Raw genomic sequence first — 6,503 nt, 5'->3', positions numbered from 1 at the left:
TTTCCAACCAACATCGAACAATGCTAAAAAGTATTCCTAATTTTACATGTCTTAAAAACGAAACGAACTATACTACCACAACAAACAGTTCAGGAGTCTGGAGTCATAGCATGCCATGACATGAGCAATCAGCTGACAGGTGACAGCACACAGGCAGAATTTCGTTGACAAGTGCTATTTTGCAGCGGACTAAACAAGTGCAACTTTTTTGGTTTGTTTCATTTTCTTAAGTCTGGTCCGTGTTAACGTCACGGAAGTTTTTTAATAATTAAAGGAAGTATCCAGAAGTTTCCAGAAGAAACATCTGGAAGCATCCAGAAACATTCAGAAGCATCCAGACGCATCCAGAAGCTTCCAGAAGCATCGAAAAGAAGCATCTAAAATCTTCCAGAACAGGTTCATTTTACTATATAAGAGACATGTAAATCGACATGTAATTCAGTCAGTCAGTCAGTATTATCAAGACAATTTATCGAAGTGAGTTTTATCAAAGTGTTTTATCGAAGAACATCAATACAAGAAGTGAAATACAACAAGTGTTTCATTACATCAATACAGTCCACATCCAACCAAGACGTTGTGTTCCACAGAGCATTATTGTATCATCACAAGGTAAATGTAACACAGTAAGCCTTGAGAAGCGTGATTATTTATTTTTATTATTTTTATGACTTCAAGTGCAAAAATGGCCCCCGACAGTCTTGGATTGGAACTAAGAAAGAAAATTATTGGCGATTACGTAAGTGGAATGTCACAAAAAAGTATTTGATAAATATCGCGTGAAAAAATGGACCGTATCAAGACTATGTTCCAAATAACGTTCTACGGGGAAGTTGGCAGCAGGTAACAAAGGTGGAAGACCGCGTTCCACCACTTCTAGAGAGGATTCTATGATCGTCAGATCCGTCAAGACGGATCCCTGGATATCATCAGTCGAGATACAAAAGCAATTAGAGCTGCCTGTATCGGACCGAACAATCAGACAACATGCTGTTGAAGCCGGATTGTTTTCTCGACGCCCTGCAAAGAAACCGCTGATTTTACTAAAAAACCAGAAGAAAAGACTCCTGTTTGCTACATCTCATATTGACTGGAATGTGCAGAAATGGCGAACTGTCCTGTTGAGTGATGAATCGAAGTTCAACATAATTGGGAGCGATGGCATTTGCCGTGTACGTCGACCGGCCGGAAAACGCCTCGATTTACGTTACTGCCATAAGACCGTGAAGTATGGTGGAGGCAATGTAATGGTCTGGGGGTGTTTTTCTGCTAACGGTCTCGGTCCAATACATCGAAACGATGGAATAATGGACCGTTTCATGTATAAAAATATCCTGAAAGATGTTATGTTATCTCATGCTGAATGGAATATGCCAATAAAATGGGTTTTTCAGCAAGACAATGATCCGAAACACACTGCAAAAGTAGTCAAGCAGTGGTTTCAAGACAACCACCTATCGGTGATGGATTGGCCGCCTCAATCTCCGGATCTCAACCCTATCGAGAACCTGTGGGAGATCGTCAACCGCAGTATTAATCGTGAAGGTGTTCGTAATAAGGATCAACTGTTTGAACAAATCCAAAAGGCCTGGGCAGCGATTCCACAAAGTTTCATTGATCACCTGATCGAATCTATGCCTCGAAGATGCAAGGCTGTGATCGTCAACAAAGGATTCGCCACGAAATATTGATAGCGAAATACAGCTTGGTCAACATTTTGTCTAGTTGCACTTGTTTTGTCCAGAAGGAAATCAACTTTTTTTAATACTTTTGATTAGTTTATTAATTTTCGTGTACAAATAATGAACTTTGTGATGAATAAAACTTGAAGAACTTTGTCTCTAAACAGTTACATAGTTATTTCTCTAAATTGAAAAAATGCAGCACTTTTATATAAAGAAACTAAATTAGCATTATTTGGTTGCAAATGTTTTGTCCAATACTGTATGTGCCTAAACTTTCACTTGTCAGATAATTCAATTCAATGGAATGCTGAGATTTGTCAGCTCAATGAAGGCTGAAAATGGTCTTAAATTGATTGAAACAAAGCTTGAAGATTTTTAGTTAAATATTACTAATAATTTTTCTGCAATGGTTACAGAAGAAACCAGTGTAATGAAAGAAACCTGTCAACTCTTTCTCATGAAATTCAGTAGTAGTTGATGTACTTTATAAAAAAGCAAATGATCAAGTAGAAGATAAAGACTTTTCAGTGACAATCTAAAAGAGAACACTGAAAAAGTTGTTGATGAGAATAAGACTAATAACCAAACTTCTGTCAATTGAGAAGAATTACAACTTAACAAAAATGCTGTTGAACTATGAGAGCTAGACGGAATAATATGTTTAAGAAAGATTAGGTTTTATTTTGGAATCAAAAACACATTGGAATTCAAAGGTCAAGATACAACATTTGATATTTTTAACTCAACAATGAAAAGAGTTTCAGAAAGAAATATTGGAGTTGCATGCCTCTTAAAATATTTAGAGGCACCAAATCAGTATGATCAAGCTCAAAAAGAGTCTGTTTTAGACTCTCCAAAGAGACTTTCAATTATAGCCAGAGATATTTATTCACGTATTCTTTTTGGTCTTAAATATGCATCTGCACCTTTACAAAAAAGAGTAAGGCTGAAGAACCATTTTCCATAGTGCAAAACTCTAATAATGAACAAGACTTCTTAAATGTTTTGGCATCAAAAAAGAAACTACTTTCCAAAAATGTTTAAAAAATTACAATGTGCTTTAAAGTTTCAGTTAAAGCAGAAATATGGTTAAGTGCTGCCAGACTTTTTATTACTAAGCTGAGATCAGAGTTGCTATCTGTCCAATATGTCCAAGACAAATTTTCTGCTGACATAAAATATGTCCGAAATATTTTCTATCCACATATTTTGACATAATTTTATGTCTGAGACATTTGTTGTTTCTTATTTTAGAAGAAAAAATCTTGCAACTTTATAGAGCATTTCAGATTTGACGAGTTTTAAATTCGGCGAGGAAAATCGTTTTAACCCTTTCGCGACTGAGTTAAAAACATCTATATGACTGCGCGTAAAATAACGAATTTGGATCATGAACAATTGAAAGGCCATAAAATAAAAACTACTTGTCAGAATATAACAGACAAGACCTTGTTTTTTTTGTTAGAGAATAGACTCATATTTTTTGATTTTTAGGAGTACTGGTGGTGGATGGTGAAGGTAAAACTAAATTTTGAACTGGTAAATCTTCAGACAAGGGTAGTAGTTCTTCATTTACATAATCTAAAATACTTTTAGAATCACTAGAGTTATCAAGATCAATATCAATATTGCTATCTACATCACTATCATCAAACAAAATATCAAGGATCTGATTCCTATCAGTATAACTTGTTCGCTTTTTAGCCATTTTTCAAAATTAATTTTTGATCGATCTATAAATGCAAATGACAAACGGTTTGAAGTATCAACTTAAGAAATTATTCCTGTTTCAGATATATAATTAATGTTTTCTCAAGCCCATATAGATGTTCAGGAAAATTTAAAATTATTGATGAACCGCCAGGCGGTTCACACGTCATTTAGAAACAGATTTTATGCGCTGTGGTGCGGGTAACGCGTCAGGAAAGGGTTAATGTCTCAAACGTGGAAGCGGGCATTCCAAGGCGTTATATTTTAGTCGTTTTAATTGACAATTAAAATCAGTGTTGCCAACATTTTTTACATGTGAAATGCTAAAAGCGTGAATGTAAAATGCCAAAATAATGCCATTTTTCATATCGCGGCTATTTCAAAATAATTCCGTCACTTTGTTTTGAACAAATTTCATCAATGAAATCAACAAGTTAATCTTCGGATCGGAAGTCAAAAGGTGTTTTTTATTATCCTTAAAAATGTCTTAGACATAAAATTATGTCAAAATATGTGGATAGAAAATATTTCGGACATATTTTATGTCGGCAGAAAATAATTCAGACATAAAATTATGTCAAAGTAAGTAGATAGAAAAAAATTTCTGACATAATTTATGTCGGCAGAAAATGTCTTAGACATAAAGGTATGTCAAAATATGTGGACAGAAAAATATTTCTTACATATTTTATGTCGATGTAAAATATTTCTGAAAATATGTCGACAGATCTGCCAGACATATTATGCCGTAACAATTCTGCCTGAGATCATTGAGTGATAAATAAGCTGACTAATGTTTTTTGCGTTAAACTACAAGTTCAGTTATTTTTAGTTTATATATATTACTACCACAGTAAAATGTATATAATATCTCATTATTAGGAAATAATTTAAAAATGCGCAAGTTACTTAAATAATTTGAAAAAAATACTTTAAATTACTTAAATAATTTTTTCTCAAAACCCCCTAAGAACACCCCCCAAGTGTACAGTAAAAGTATAAAACATGAGTACTTTGTACAAGATGAATTCACAGTGAAAACTTGAAAGCATAAGTAAACCAGCAGCAAGACTAGCAGTAAATTCGTCGAGCAGCTTGATGCCATGATGATTTTATGAAAAAAGTTTATGCAATATATTTTGAAAAGGCGATTAAGCATTTGAAAACTAACATGAAATATACGAAACATTTTCAAAGACCTGTTGATTACTAACAGTTGTCCGACTGCATAAGCAATGGCCCAACTACAAATTTTGAAAGTATAATCTTGTCAAAGAAACATTGATAAGTTTATTTCCTTAAGTATAAAAGTGAACCGACTTCTAATTTATAATAATTTCCGCAAGATGGTGCTGTTTTTTCACGTATGCTACTCAAAAGTAAAATAGTTTACTATAATTTTGAACTACAGACCATTTGTAAAGAAAACAACACGTGTAACCAATTAAATAGATCCAATTTAGACTAGACTTAGCAATAAAACATCAGTAAACTTTAGTAATTTGAACATGAACAAACAGGTGTTAAGTAACGTCTACATGGATTAGAGGACTGCAAAAAATATCCGCATTCTGTTTGTACAAAAGCGAAACTCAAAGTAAGGAAAACTTTTGTAAGATCTTTCTTTAATTTCAGTCAAAAAATTGACTTTATAATAACTTTCCGATTAACTTTACAACCATTAAGTGAGCAAACAAATTATGTCGCTATTGTATGACGGGATTGCTCACAACTATTTGCGGTTTTTCTTGTTTTTTTAATAAAAAATGAAAATAGAATGAAAAAGAGAATTCTGTAGAAACCGCCATTCATAAATTGTTCTTTTAGAACCAAATCCTCTGAATGGTGCTAAGCAACAATGACACTGAATTCAAAACTTCTATTTCCGTTAGTCTGAATAAAGTTTAGACAGACATTTTAACTGTGCCTGTAACGACTTCTTTAAAAACATAAATATTCTTCAAGAACCACTTCATTCATTTCTTGCTTGAAAGCAATGTTTCAGCAAAAATATAATCGACTCCAGATTAGGTTATGCATTAAAAACGCTGATACAGTGTAAAAGCTGTAAATGAAACTATTAGTTTTATTCTAAATAGAGTTAAGCTTTTACGGAAAATTTACCGGTAAATCGGTAAGTTAACGGTAAGGTTGTTTTACCGATTTTACAGGCTAAATGATGTCGGTAAATTTGGGAAAATTTTGATTTTTTAATGTTCCAAAATGCTTGAAAATATCTTTAAATGCTTGAAAAAGCTTGGCCAATAAATTAAATATTTAATTAAAATCTTAGTTATTACTGATTCTGTTGGTTTAGTTTTGTCTTAAAATTTTAAGATAGACGTTCATGCTTTCGTTGATTTATTTATCGTGGTCTTTATCAATCGACTTGATTTATCTTCGGACAAAATGTCAAATGCTTAGAAACCCTACACCTTAAACAAAGAAAAAACAGTTACTTGTAAAATATGAGGAAATACTCAAATTCCACAACTGGAATGTAGTATTACCTAGACAAAAATTATAGAATCAAAAAGGAAACACAGGAAAAGTTGACAACAATAGAAGCATTGAATAAAAAAAAGAAAAAAAAAACTTTTAAAAGAAATTAATTGAAGAAGTAACTTAAAGACTTACAGCACCGAATGGATTTTGTTTTAATGTCATTATTATCAGTTCTTTCATTCAACCTGTAATATCTAAAAAAGGTTATGATTTTTCGAAAAATCAAAAACAAGCAATCCAGTTAGTTAAAAGGTTTGCTGGTGGCGTGAAAAAAAAGTTTCAATTAAACCAAATGAGTGCACTTCTTTGAATAATCAAACGTATACGAGATGTACGTGAAGCCATTCTAAAAACTCCAATGAGTGATGAGTGATGAGTCTGAATCTGATACCGATTTCAATTTTTTTAGTGCCACCATGAATAAAAACTCATTCCAGAAGTGAAAGTGCACTTGGAATCTGTTGCCAAAAAGCCAGAAAAATTTTCAAGTTATTTCAAAAATCCCAAGTCAAAAGTAACTTCCTTCAAGAAGAAATAAAAAAAGAACAAGATAAAACAATCTACTATCAATGATTCAACATCCTCAAAGCCAAAGATTTAATC

This window comes from Hydra viridissima, unplaced genomic scaffold (genome assembly GCF_058129835.1).
Source record: "Hydra viridissima isolate aposymbiotic clone 2 unplaced genomic scaffold, HvirCarnegie_v1 scaffold_10, whole genome shotgun sequence".
In the NCBI taxonomy this organism is placed as follows: Eukaryota; Metazoa; Cnidaria; class Hydrozoa; order Anthoathecata; family Hydridae; genus Hydra; species Hydra viridissima.
The sequence above is the reverse complement of the archived record's forward strand: the minus strand, read 5'-3'. Positions refer to the sequence as shown.